Below are 15,150 nucleotides of genomic sequence, written 5' to 3'. Positions count from 1 at the left end.
GAAAAGATTCTCAGAGATCATTAAAAAGAACCCATCACTTTACAGATGAGGAACACAGGCCTAGAGGGAGAAAGAAAGGCTTAGAGCCCAATGTCTTGATCAAATCAGGGTTCTTTGATCACAAAGACCTGGAGCTCAGGCTCTGCAGGGAGAGTAAGAGGTACTGTGACAGTCCAGGCAGCTTTCAACATGACTTTGTCTCACTTTTCACATCCTTGATGGAGAGAAAATACTTGTGTCTAATTCTAGATTGGTTGTGGTGTTTAAAAAGTCAAACTAAATTACATGTCTGGCACATTGCAATCTGCCAGTACTCATCAGCCATCAGTAGTAGCCATCCGTAAAATGTCCTTCAAATGTTTTCAGTGTTTCCAAACCAATTCCTAAGGGTCAGCTTTGTTGTCCAAGTCATAGAGGCTTTATTCGTCCTTTGGTGGAGTCGTGGAGCTTATATTCGAAGGCAATAGATTTTGGTTCTTAAGAGAAAAAGAAAACAGGAGGGTGGAGAAGAGGACTTGTCACCACTAGAGGGAGTGTTAGTGAAAATGTCTGAGACCTGGGGACAAGCAGATTCTGCCGAGGGAGAGGGCATGGTGGCAAGAAGGGGAGGAGGTGGGCATTCAGGAGAAAGCTGGGCAGCACTCAGGAAGACAAGGAGATATCATGGTCCTGCCTGAGCACTGGCAAAGAGACACTTAAGAAGGCAGCATGGGGGGCTGGGGATATAGCCTAGTGGCAAGAGTGCTTGCCTCGTATACATGAAGCCCTGGGTTCAATTCCCCAGCACCACATATACAGAAAATGGCCAGAAGTGGTGCTGTGACTCAAGTGGCAGAGTGCTAGCCTTAAGCAAAAAGAAGCCAGGGACAGTGCTCAGGCCCTGAGTCCAAGGCCCAGGACTGGCAAAAAAAAAAAAAAAAAAAAAAAAAGAAGGCAGCGTGGCACATTAGTGGTTACCATCATTCATTCACCACTTTCTGTACCTTGTCACTGTTAGTTTGTCCTTGGAAATGGGAATAACAATACCTCCTTTACAGGAGGTTTTGTGAGCACTTCAGGAGATACTGTGTATGAAGTTTACAGCAGGGAGTGGTCACTCTGATTCTTATTAAAACTCTCATGTTCCAGATGAGGGAAGTAAGGTAACGTGGTCAAAATCAGGGAGCAAGCTGGCACCAATGGCTCCTGTCTGTAATCCTCAGGAGGTTGAGATCTAAGGATCTTGGTTTGAAGCTAGCCTGAGCAGAAAATCCATGAGACGCTTATCTCTAATTAACCACTAAAAGCTGGAAGTGGAGGTATAACTCAAGTAGTATAGCATTAGCCTTGAGTGAAAAAACTAAGAGACAGTGCACAGGCCCTGACTTAAAGACCCAGGAATAGTAATAAATAAATAGATAGCTAGAAACACAAAACAATAGGGAGCTACTATTAAGTAACAAATGTCCCTGTTGCCTGATGAGTCAAGCACCATGTCTCCACCTTCCTTCTCCTGTCCACTCCCCAATCCACCTTTCAACCTCCCAGTATCTGAATGGATACAGATTGTATTAGAGCCCAAACTCAGTGGTGGGGGCAGCCACTTTGCCTCTAGCAACTCCCTTTGCTACTAGAGAAATAGCAGTAGTACTCCTCAGACCTTTGGGAGAACTTAGTAAGATTTCCCAAGTAGTGTGCCTAGTTCACCACTAAGCCCATAGAACTCAGTGGATATTAATCTATCATAAAAAAGTAATCTATAGATTCCCTTGTGGCTAAAGCCCCTGACATTTCCATACATAACTTTTTCCCTGTAGAACAGTCTGTGACAAAAGAAATAGAGCAGAAACCTAGGCTTTGACAGCCTTCTCTCCTTCTTTCTGTAATATGCCCTTTGCTTAATTTAACACCAGATAAGCAATGCAGCTTCTAAATTCATTGATGGTGTCTGTTGGCGATGAAATGTCAGAGCACTGGGATCCAACTGTCCCATTGCTGTTCTTCGGTTTTCCCTGGGTGAATGGTAACATTTTCAAATGGATAAAAATCTCCTGGCAACGCTGCTCTCCTCCCCCAGAGCAGATTTATAGCGGAGAGGTTGGCATTTCCACAGGCTCTGCCTTTGTCAGTGTCAGATTCATATATGTTCCTGGGTCTTGGTGCATATATAGGCACAATTTAAATATCTGGTGAACAAAGGCTATTTTTCTAACTTGGAGATAGTCCAAAAGATCTCTGCAATTCATCTATTTTTAAGTGTCTGTGTGATTTTAAAGTGTGATAATATCAAATGGTACAGGGGAGGACTGAATACTCAGCTTCTAGAACCATGTATCAGGTACTTTATATACATTATGTTACTTAACTGCAGAATAGGTATGTATTAGGCTCAGAAGGGTGGGTGACTTTCTCAAGGTGACACACCGTACATATGTACATATCAGCTAAAAGTGGTAGGATGGGACAATATCCATTCTAATTCCTGTGTGTATGTGTGTGTGTGTGTGTGTCTACCAACACTTGGGGCTTGAATTCAGGGCCTAGGCACAGTCCTGTAGCTCTTTCTCTCAGGGCTAGTACTCTACTATTGAACCATATCTCCACTCTGGCTTTTTGGTGGCTAATTAGAGAAAAGAACCTCACAGACTTTTCTTCCTGGACTGGCTTGGAACCTTGATCGTCAGATCTTAGCCTCCTGAGTAGCTGGGATTACAGGCATGAGCCACTGCATTGGGCTCTAATTCCACATTCAATGTTTCTGCTATTTCATCACATCCATCTCTCTGGAATAGCACACATTATTATTTTTAAAGTAATTATTTAGCTGGGTACCAGTGGCTCGCGCCTATAATCCCAGTTACTCAGGAGGCTGAGATCTAAGGGCCAAGGTTTGAAGCCAGCTCAAGGCAGGAAAGTCTGTGAGACTCTTCTTGCCAAAGAACTCTCCTAAAACGCTGGAAGTGACGCTATGCCTCAAGTGGTAGAGCATGAGCCTTGAGCAAAATAAGCTCAGGGACAGACCCAGGCCCAGAGTTCAAGCCCCAGGACTGGCAAAAAAGAAAATCACTGCACATCTATGATGCGACAGAACTATGCTAGGCTTCTGTGATCTAGCAGAGGAAAAAGATATTTTTCTTTTAAATAACTTACATTCTCCTGGACAAAGAACAGATCAGTTCTGAGATTTGGCAGAAAGCTGACCTTTATTGGGCAAGATGGAGTTGGAAGAAGGGGACAAAATGCAAAGATGGTTCGAGAGTATAGTTTCTCTTCCTCCCTAGACCATACCAGTGTGAGCCGTCTCCAGGGCAGGCATTTGGAAACAGCTTGGGAAGAATGATGTTACAGTAAGTTGTGAAAATGCCTGCCTGGATTCTTTTCTGAGTTACTCTCTTCTAAGGTTCAAGGATTGAACAGCCAACACTGCTACTCTAGATAAGGTGGAGATAAAGTGAGCTACTGAGCAGCAAGGCATGGGCCAGGCTTTTTCAAAGGAATTGGTGGTGGAGAAAGCAGTGGAACTACCAGGATGCCTGCAGCAGGTACTTCATAAATGATAGCAGCTGGACTATGTCCACCAATGCTGCCTTGGAGTCCACAGGGAAATCAAAACATCTTCTTGTTGTTATTATTTCCAGAAGTAACGTGGATAGCTGCTGCTGCTGGAGCCATTTCTCTGCCTCAGTCTCTGTGCCACATTCCTTGTGTGCATTGCCTAATTTAATTCCAAAGAATGAAGTTAGGGCTCAGAGAAACCAGTGAATGAGGAAACTGGGATTTAAAATCAAATCTGTCCAACTCTGAAGCTCTGGGTCTCCCTTTACCTCCTCCCATACCAAGCTGCCTCTGTGGCACGTAGGGTTGCTACGGAATAATGTTGGATTTATTCGTGATTTTTCTCTGCGTCTTCTGTGTTCTCACAACTCAAAGTACGATCAGAGGACCAACAACACTGCCACCACCTGGGCACTGGTTAGAAATGAAGATTGTTGGGTACCATTCAAGATCTGAATCAGAACCAACTCTGTGTGTGTGTGTGTGTGTGTGTGTGTGTACCAGTACTGGGCCTTGAACTCCAGGCCCGGGTGCTACCGCTGAGCTTTTCTACTCAAGGCTGGCATTCTACCACTTGAGCCATAGCTCTGCTTCCAGCTTTTTGCTAGGTAAATGGAGATAAGAGTCTCACAAACTTTTCTGCCTGTGCTGGCTTTGAACTGTGATCCTGAGATCTCAGCCTCCTGAATACCTCGGACTATATGCATGAGCCATGGGCACTCAGCAACATTTCCTTTTGAACAAGATCCCCTAGGCATGGAAATTTCAGAAGCACTGTCCCCCACTGGCTGAGAGACATGACATAGGTATCTCTCTCTCATCCTGAACACAATCACCTTAGGAATTTAATTTATGGCTGTTGTTTGAACTAGTCAAAAAATGAAAGGTTTTAAAACTTATTGAAAGGGGCTGGGAATATGGCCTAGTGGTAGACTGCTTGCCTCGCATACATGAAGCCCTAGGTTCTATTCCTTAACCCCACATATATAGAACAAGCCAGAAGTGGTGCAGTCGCTCCAGTGTTAGAGTGCTAGCCTTGAGCAAAATGAAGCCAAAGACAGTGCTCAGGCCCTGAGTTCAAGCCCTAGGACTGGCAAAAAAAAAAAAACTTACTGAAAAAAACTGGAATAAAAAAAAAAACCACTGAGTACCCTAAGAAATTAGCTGAAGGGTGTAGCAGGTGGGTTTTCTGTTTCAAGGATGTATTTCATAGGCTTGTGAAGAAGTTTGTTAATTCAGTGTGTTTTTTCTAGAGGGAAACACACAACTTAGAGACAGTCAGGTGCCTCTTTCTTTCTGCTATCAGCATGTGGAGTGCAGCCCATTAGCCTGTATACAGTGTGTGGAGAACTGGAACTTTTATCTCAGATTTTTTCCATCAATGCTCTTTACAGTCTTAGATACATTGTTAAAATCTCCTTGTTAGTCTAGCACAGTGGCTCACACTTACAATCTCTGCTACTCAGGGAGTGAAAATTGGAAGGCCTGTGGTACAAACAAGGACAGTCCAGAAAAAAGTTATTAATACCTCATCTCAATTAAGAAGCTGAACATAGTGCTGTATATCTGTTTTCCCAGCTACTGAGGAAGCATAGGTGGAAAGATAACTATCCCAGACTTCTCAGATAAAAAGTGAGAGCCTATCAAAAAAAAAAAAATCTGGGGCTGGGAGTATGGCCTAGTGGCAAGAGTGCTTGCCTCGTATACATGAGGCCCTGGGTTCGATTCCCCAGCACCACATATACAGAAAATGGCCAGAAGTGGCGCTGTGGCTCAAGTGGCAGAGTGCTAGCCTTGAGCAAAAAAGAAGCCAGGGACAGTGCTCAGGCCCTGAGTTCACGGCCTAGGACTGGCCAAAAAAACAAACAAACAAACAAACAAAAAAATCTAAAAGCAAAAGGAGCTTGAGAAGTAGCTCAAGTAGCAGAGTGCATATGATCATTCTTGTGCCATTTCAATAATGATAAGGGATACTTTTCCTTTTAAGGTAGGATGTTAGTAATACAATCCTAATAATTCATAATTTACTAAATTGCCAGTCCTTCAATTAGCCAACTGGCCAATCAATCAAACTATTCAAAAGTATTTGGGGGGGGGGGCTGGGCACCAGTGGCTTATGCCTGTAATCCTAGCTAACTCAGGAGGCTGAGATATGAGAATCACGGTTTAAAGCCAGCCCGGGCAGTAAAGTCTGTGAGACTCTTATCTCTAAGTAACACCAGAAAACCAGAAGTGGTGCATTGGCTCCAGTGGTAGAGCTCTAGCCTTGAGCTGAAAAGCTCAAGACAGCGCCCAGGCCCAGAGTTCAAGCCCCACAACTAACCAAAAAAAATATTATTTAGAGAGTTGCCATGTGTCTTGGAGCACAGAGGGAGTGATATGCCTGGGGCAGAAAATAGTAGTTGCAAATCACTTTCTACCTGCTCTCTATTCCACAAAAACTAAGCACAGCCATGTTTGACAAGGAGCAAGGAGACAATAGGACCTAGGCGCTGGGACGTAGGTGCCCAGTACTGTGGCTCTTTTCCTATTTCTGCTCACTCTGGGCCTGGCCCTCTTGTCTGGCATCAGAGTAGAGTGTCCACACAGCCTGCTAAGCATCCATCCATCCCTGGAACACAAGTAATGCTCCAGAGGCAGAGAAGGTAGACTCAGTTAATGAGCCAGAGGACAGTGAGTGTGTGTGTGTGTGTGTGTGTGTGTGTGTGTGTGTGTGTGTGTGTGTGTGTTAGAGCTACTGAGGCAAAGAAGGGAGACTCAGGGCTTCCTTAGCCTGGTGGGGGGAAAGGGGTGGTACTAGGGTTTGAACTCAGGGCCTCAAACTCTGCTTAGCTTTTTTTTTTCCAAGGCTAATGCGCGACCACTTAAATCATACCCATACTAGCTTTTTGCTGGTTAATTGGAGATAAGAGTTTTGTGGACTTTTCAGTGAGTGATGGCTTTAAACTGAAATCCTCAAACCGTAGCCTCCCAGTAGATACAATTACAAGAATGAACCACCAGGGCCTGACTCATTAGCTCTTTCTCGAGACCACAGCCAGTCCCCAAGTTCTAACCATAGCACCTCAGCAAAATCTTCTCCACATTCCATCTATGTTCAAGCCTTCCTAACATACAGAATAAACCAAGACCTCTGTTTCCTCAACTGTCTTTTCTTTTGCTGCTGGGTCCTGGGTCAAACTCAAGGTCTCACACATGCTGGGCAAGTATTTTCCATTTTCAGCCCTCAAAAATCATCAATGATTCCCAAATGGCTTTAGAAGAAAGTCCTATCTGCTCAGCATGGCACCCCTGATCCTTCATACTTGGCCCTCCATTGTATTTCTTAGGCTCTGGCACCTGAACTCTGCTCATCACTTCTGAGTCCTGTGGTAGCCATGCACTCCTCATATATTTTCCTATTCATTCCTTCTGCAAACACTCAGCAACCTGAAGTATCTTCCTTCTGTCTCAGGTGGGTTTCTACTTGAGGAAGCCTGGAAATCCATGAGTAATTTCCTAATTTCTACTTCATTACTTGTCAGAATCTGTCTGGCAATATGGCTTATCAATTTCCTTTTCTTGACAGGCTACAGGCTTCCCGAGGATAATAGCCAGATCTTAATCATCTTCGTGTCCTCTGAGAAGAGCTCTCCAAGCTTGTTAGAGAGGTTTGCTTACATTGCTGAGCAACGGCTACCACCTCCAGGATGCCACAGCAAACTCCTGGAGTTAAAGGAGGTGCTGAAGGGCCTCTTCGTACCAAGGCAGTGTGGTACTGTTACTTACAAATTGTATGGCATTGGACAAATGAACTTGACTTCTGCTTTGTCCTTAACAAAATAGAGATGCTAATAGCAAGGATGGAGCAAGGTAGTGTTGGTGCAAGGATGTAAGCAAATTTGACTTTGTGAACACATACTTCCTTCTGAGTGGACATCCAGACTTTTGTATCTCCCCTGCTCCTCTCCATGTTCATTCCCTTCCTATGACTTTTCATACTACATCTTCAGTTCCCAATCTGATGCCATGCTTTCCTGATGTCTCCATGCCTGTGGGAGGAGCTTTCATGTGTCTTCCTATCAGGGTCTTCTTACCAGTCCAAGAACTTCCTCTGCTGTAACACATGTCTCAACCTACTTGCCTGTCACTGGCAAATTGGTAACTACAGCAAGTACAGCAATTGTATTGACAGAGCTAGAAGTGTGTGCCAGGGGCTCTGCCAGCTGCTTTTTGGGTACTATCTTATCCAATCTTCACAATGATCCCAGGAGAGAGGTTTCATTATGGCCATTCCCAGTGGACAGACAAGGAAACAGCACAGCAAAGATTCAGTGAACTTTACAACATTACCAAGCTGGTGGGCTTCAGAAATTCATATCCAGCTCTGTTTATCCTTGGCTGCTGCTGCTGCTCTTGTTGTTGTTGTTGCTGCTGTTGTTCTCCTTCTACTTCTTTTCTTCTCCTTCTCCTTCTCTTCCTCCCTCTTCTCTTCCTTCCTCCTTCTTCTTTTTTGTACCAGTACTGGGGATTGAACACAGGGCCTTGTTCTCGTGTTTGGATATTTTCCCCCTCAAGATCGGTGCTCTACCACTTGAGCCACACCTCCCTTTCTGGCTTTTTGCTGGTTAATTGGAGGTAAGAGCCTCACTGTGTTTTTAACCTGGGCTGGCTTCAAACCATGATCCTGAGATCTCAGCCCTACAAGTAGCTATGATTTCAGATATGTGCCTATAATAACATAGTGCTAAAGGTTCCTAAATCAGCAACCACCTGTCATTATTTATAGTGGACTAATACACACACACACACACACACACACACACACACACACACACACGACCCAACAAAAACTCTGTTTAAAATTGTTTAGTTGATGGTAAGTACTTCATTTTTTCCTCCTTCTTTGCTATGGCTGCCCAGGGAAAAGAAGGTTCTTTCCTCATTCTAGGTCTGCCGTCTGCATCATGGTTTGGCCTGGAACGCTCCCTCTGTTGTTAACTGAGCTCATTAGAAACCCACGGAAGTGAATTATAGCAACATGGCCTGTGCCAGCCTCCCTAGCCACATTTTCGGTTCCTGGGGCATATGGGCACCAGCTCATTTAAGAAGCATTTTTAACAAAAGCATACAAAAGAAATGTTCAGCATATGTTAGAGTAGGTAGAAATGCATGGAATCCTAAATCATTTTGCTTTTTATAGCCATTTGCAGAGGGAAGAGCTTGTGTGGGCCCTTTTCTCCTCAGCATACATTGAGGAGAGGCCGGGCTGAGGAGCAGGTGGAGTGGCTCGTATGTATCAGGGCTGAGGACAGAGGGTCCCTGGCAAGCCCCCAGCCCCCCACCCGCTCCCACCCACCTGCCACATTGTTGGAAACACACACTTTCACTCTCATTCTTTCCAATTCTCCACACCCAAGTTTTTTAAAAAGATGACATAAGTAATATATGCAAATTAGAAAATAGGTTTGAGGGGAAAATATCATCCTTACTCCTGTGTTCCTAAGGAAACACTTGGGTGTCTATCCTTCCAGCTTGTTTTGGTTGTTGATTCTCTCATCTCATTCTCTCTCTCTTGCTCTCTCTCTTGCTCTTTCTCTCTCTCTCCCTCTCTCTCTCTCATATGTCCAAACTGTGATTATATTAAATGTTCTGTAATTTTCTTCTCCCATTTATCAATAAGTACACATTTATGTAATCATTGTATACTTCTATGGTTTTCAGTCTATGGTTCATTGTAGTTTACTTGCAACCCAGCATTTCTGGATGTTTAGGTTGTGTAATCACTTCTGTGGTCAATACCACCCCTAAGAGCATCCTTGTACATAGCACTCCGAACACCTGCCCCACCTTATCCACTGCTCCTTAGGTCAAATTCCCCAGAAACTCTGGCTTAAGAGTTTGGTATAGGGGCTGGGAATATGGCCTAGTGGTAGAGTACTTGCCTTGCATACATGAAGCCCTGGGTTCAATTCCTCAGAAAAAGCTGGAAGTGGCACTGTGGCTCAAGTGGCAGAGTGCTAGCCTTGAGCAAAAACAAGCCAGGGACAGTGCTCGGGCCCTGAGCTCAAGCCCCAGGACTGGCCAAAAAAAAAAAAAAAAAAAAAAGAACTTGGTATAAGAATTCCCTTCTTCTTCCTTTTCTTTATGCCCTAGGCATAGCTGGTGTGAGGGTGAGTGGGTGTTTGGGAGAGAAGTGGGTTGGGGATTGAACTAAGAACCTTACCAGAGAAATGTAGGAGTTAGGCCTACAAGACAGATTGGGTCTACTTAGGTTAGACCAAGGGGGTTAGACTGAAACTAAACCAACCAACTCATACAACATAGAGAGATAAGATGTCTTAAATATTCGCTCCCCTGATTTATAATTTCACCAACCATGGATCCTTGGCATGAAACTATGGAATGACTATCCCTCTTGGCCTTTTTGGAAAACATTTTATCAATCAAGAGCCACAAAATATGTTTATAGTGTTTGATTTAGTAAGAACACCCTGGAACTATCACCTAAGGAACTAACACCAAAGAAAGATAAAGCTATGTATATGAAAGTATTTCTTCCTGAGTTGAACAAGACCTTTTACTCAACAGTTAAGCAAATTATTATTGTACATCTATATGACAGAATATTATTTTACCATCTGTTGCTACAAGTTATATGATGGGGGGAATTCATTTGCTTCTCTAATCTATTAAGGGACTAATAATATTTATAGGTACAGGATAATTTTCAGAATTAAATGAAATAATACAGTCAGTCCTCTGACTGTAGAATTTGCAATTCAACCAACCACAGAGAAAAAAACAACCAACTGCATTTCTAAAGATTTTTATGTTACTATTCCCTAAACAACATAGTATGTAACAATTATTTAATAGCACTTACATTGTGTTAGATGTAGATAATATAGAGAGTCTCTTAAGTAAATGGAAAGATGTGTATGTTAAATGTAAATACTCTGGCTTTTATTTTACGTTGGGGTGAGGACTGAATGCAGGGACTCACATATGGCAGGCACTTTACCACTGAGCCTACCCACTTGCCTATCTTGGTCATTTTAAACAAGAGATTTGAGCATCTAAGGATTTGAGTAGCATGAGAAGTCCTGGAAGAAATCCCTCAAGGATACTAAGAAAGGACTGTATTTGAAAAGTGCTAAGCATGGCTCTCAACATATGGTAAATGCTTATTAGCGGCTAAGTATACAAAGAATACGCTGCACTCATGGAAATATAAATGGTACAGAAAAGCAACTCACAGAAGCATGCATGAACCTGTCAGTCATGGGGAAGGCTGCATCCAGAACTGTATAGACTAACCAGATGGGGCCCCTCAATTTCAAGACCTAAAGACTCAGTTTTGTCAATGCTTAGAGATGTAGAATTGAGAGAGGTTGTTCTCTCTTCCTCCTCTTCTCCCACCCCCCCCCCCCACCTCTTTAGTACTAGTGTTTGAACTCAGACCTTCCCACTTGCTAGGCAGGTACTATACATTTGGGCCATGCCCACTTCCCTTATCCTTTTTTGCTGTGTGTGTGTGTGTGTGTGTGTGTGTGTGTGTGTGTGTGTGTGTGTGAATATTAACTGAGGCATGAACTCAGAACCTCATGGTCTTGCTTAGTTTTTTCACTCATAACTGGTGCTCTACTATTTTGAGCCACATTTTTAGATTGGCTTTTTACTGGTTAATTGGAGAGAAAATTCTCATGGATTTGTCTGCCCTGGCTGGCTTCAAACCTCTATCCTTAGGTCTCAGCCTCCCAAGTAGCTAGGATTATAGGTGTAAACCCCCAGACCTCAGATTATTTGCCAATTTTTATATAGAACTTACAGGGCTGGGAATATGGCCTAGTGGCAAGAGTGCTTGCCTCGTATACATGAAGCCCTGGGTTCGATTCCTCAGCACCACATATATAGAAAACGGCCAGAAGTGGCGCTGTGGCTCAAGCGGCAGAGTGCTAGCCTTGAGCAAAAAGAAGCCAGGGACAGTGCTCAGGCCCTGAGTTCAAGCCCCAGGACTGGCAAAAAAAAAAAGAACTTATATTTTTGTCTTGACCAGCCTGAATTGTGATTCTCCTATTTATGTTTATCTCCACAACTGGGATGACCATTATGTGATAATGACATCACACCCAAGTTTGTATCAGTTGAGATGGGTTCTCTTGAACTTAGTTTGCCTGGCCTGGCCTGAAATTGCATGCTTTCCAACCCCAGCTTCCCATGTCGCTAGGATGACAGTGCATAACACCTTGAGATGGGGTTCTCATGAATTTTTTGCCTGAATGGGTCTCAAACTGCAGTCTTCCCAATCAAAACCTTCCAATTAGCCAGGATTATACATATGGGAAGCTGCGGTTGATTGAACCTGTCCTTACAATAACCAATTAATTATAGAGGGACTGAAGTAAATAGGAGAGTCCCTGTGTATTGCCTTACTAAGAGAAATACGAATGTGTGAAACAGGGATGCCTGCCCCACCCTTCTGAGGATGCTTCCTCTCCTCAGAAGCAAGGTGCAGAGGAAGGAATGAAAACGCAGAAGCCATGATCTATAATAAAATGATGAGAGCCATCCAACCCTCAAGTGGATCAAATGGATAAACAAAGTGTGGTATGCTCCTGCAATAGAGCCCAATTCAGTCTTACAAAGGACTGTGGTTCTGACACTTGCTTCGGTATGGATGGGCTTTGGGAATATGATGCTCTGTGTGACAATCCAGACATAAAAGGGTGGGCATCATAGTACTTCATTTATGTGAGATGCCTAGAAGGCAAATTCTCAGAGGCAGAAACTGTAAGAATTACCAGGGACAGAGGGGAGGGGTGATGCCACTTAGGTCAGATGATGGTAAAGTTCTGAAGAGAGATGGATGTGGGTGATTGTTGCACTATAGTGCAAAAACACTTATTTCTACTGACTCAAGGGGGGAAAAGACAGGGAAAGGTGATAGATTTTATAGCATGTCCACTTTATCACCAAAGAAACAACACAAAACCAAAGCCATAAGGAGAAAGGCTGTGTATCTTGGGGGTAGCTCCGGCTTTCAGCCTGGCTGTAGGATCACATCCTACCTCTGCCTTTCTGCTATCTATGTGTGGGCAAATTACTTACCTTTGTCATTCTGCACAAGTGAACAAGTGCACTCATCTGCACAAGTGAAGTCAGGCTAATATCTATTCCCACGCTTCATCATGAGGATTAAAATGAGTAGATCTATGTAACAGCCTTGGGTTCATAATGAATCCTACGTAACTGTGGCAATAACAGTGACTCGATTTCTCTTGAGAGATTATGACAATGAGGATTCAAGCTTTTAGTCAGCGAGACTGGCACAGTCTCTGTGCTAGCAGATCTTCTGGAGTCATAAGGATCCTTGGAAAACATGGAAGCAGGATAAACCAGCTAGAGGAATTGTGTGTCTAAACAGAAGCCAGCTAAGATGGCCTGGTTTGACACAGGGCTGATCTCGCCAGCAGAAGCCATTGAGTACAGCTCCATCTCCCTGAATTGGTCCTGGGAAGGCCAGCTCAACTTTCTTTTTGCAATCGTCTTTTACCAATAGGTCCAACGTGGACCAGTTTCTCTCCAAATATTCAAATACTTCAACTCTCTTTTTTGGGGAGGGGCGGGAGGGCACTTACCTTGTTCTGTCCCAGTAAAGACACAAATGTTATCTTTATGGTTTAGTTCTGGGAGAGACATTTCCCCTTCTGGAAAGAAACATGGGGAAATGACAGTAGCCTGATTTATTGGTGGTTGCAGAATTGTGGGTTTAACAGTTTCAGTTCTGCTACTGAAGGTGCAATGGCTGTAAAATTTGATAAACAGATTTTAAATAATTCTTCCTGCCCAGTATTTTCCCATTTGTAAACTATTTTCTCTTGGATGCATCCGATTGTTCACAGCTGTGCAGACTGCATGAATAATGAGTGAGTGGTAAAAGAGATGGGGGATCATACCACTTGGGCCCCATCCTCACAGAAGCCTGCTACCCACTGCTGGATTGCCTTCAAACCCTAAGTGAAAGTAATGAGGGGTATGATGCAGTGTCTGAATGTATGATGAATCCCATTCATGGGCTTTTACATGCCAGTTAACAGCTGTTGAACTTCTTCCTCCTCTTTACCCTTAGACTTTTAGGGCTCATAGTAACTTCAAGAACAGCAATACCACATACACATCTGCCTAGTGTTTCTGCCAGGCAGGGCAGGATCTGCTGCTGTTTGGAGGCTATGATCACAGACGTGGCTTTACGTGGATAGAGTGTATACCTCATACAAGAGCTGTGCTGTCTTCCCTCACCCTAGACAGGGCCCAGATCTCCCTTGGCAGTGTGAGGCTCTGAGGTGATCACTACTTCTTGTGCTTCACTGGTAAGAGGAGAAGAAAAACAATCAAGGTGGGTTCCCCTAGAGCAGGGAGTAGTGACATTGTTAGTGTGCTAGTCACATTCTTTGGCCTTGTAAGGTGGGGATGGCACATCATTCCATCTGTGACTCTATATCTGAGGACCTTGTTTTCAGAACTGTAGCAATGGGGAAGTATTTGGGAATTCACACTCCTGACAGCAGGCCAAACTCCCATTCTGCCTGTTTTCAAATGTTCCATTTGTGCCAAGAATAGTTTTTTATTTCATTTAATTATTGTTACAGTAAGGTGATATACAGAGGGGTTATGGTTACCTAAGTCAGATAAAGAATGGCAATCCGGCTGTGACATCTGTCACCCCATTGATCGCCAGGGTTGATTTGGCTGATCTGGCTGGCAGGGCGGGTGTCCCCTTCCTCCCTCACCATTCCATGTCCTTCCCTCCTGAAGCTGCATGTTCAGTCAAAGGGGATGACCATCCCTGATAAAGGAGGACAGGCCTTCAGTCAAGGGTACAAGCAGCTGTCCCTGCTGCCAGAACCTCCAAACAAGCTCTCAAGAATGGTTTTAGTTGCTTATTCACCATACTTTATTTGTATTTTGTGTGGTACTGGGGTTTGAACTTAGAGCCTTGGGATCACTCAGTTTGCTTATTCAGATGGTTCTCTACCACTTGAACCACACCTCCAGCCCGGCTTTTTGTTGGTTATTTTGGAGATGAGGTCTCATGTACTTTTCAGTGTGGGGTGGCCTTCAGCCATGATCTTTTGTAAAGCCTGAGTAGCTAGGATTACAGGAGGAAGACACAGCTGCTTCTTAGCCAGAATTTACTCTAGGTTTATTGCAGGACAGTTTTGCTTAGAAACAGCCATTCTGACTCTGTGTGTGTACACATATATATGCCTGAAATATGAGTTATGCTGTCACCTAACACACCCATTGTGTGACAATGGGACAGACCTGAGCCTTGTCTGGACCTGTGAGCCTAGCTGGGCTGGTGGCCTCTGTCTTCAGCTAGGATTCCAAACAAGTGGCACTGACCAGGTCAGCTGGCAGTGCAGGTCAAGTCTACGCTAACCACCTCTGTGGCTGGTCACTTGCCAGATATTCACACAGGAAGGCCACCAGTGGTGGGTGTCAGCTGTCTGTTGAGGAAGAAAGCATCCTGCCCACTGATTTAATGAGAGATCAATTTTTCTCCTGTGGGGGAAAAATAAAACTATTTGGCAGGTAGAATGGCTGTTTATTCAAGTCAGTAAATGCTGTTAT

Source organism: Perognathus longimembris, chromosome 13, assembly GCF_023159225.1.
Source record: "Perognathus longimembris pacificus isolate PPM17 chromosome 13, ASM2315922v1, whole genome shotgun sequence".
NCBI lineage: Eukaryota > Metazoa > Chordata > Mammalia > Rodentia > Heteromyidae > Perognathus > Perognathus longimembris.
This window is presented reverse-complemented; position numbering follows the sequence as displayed.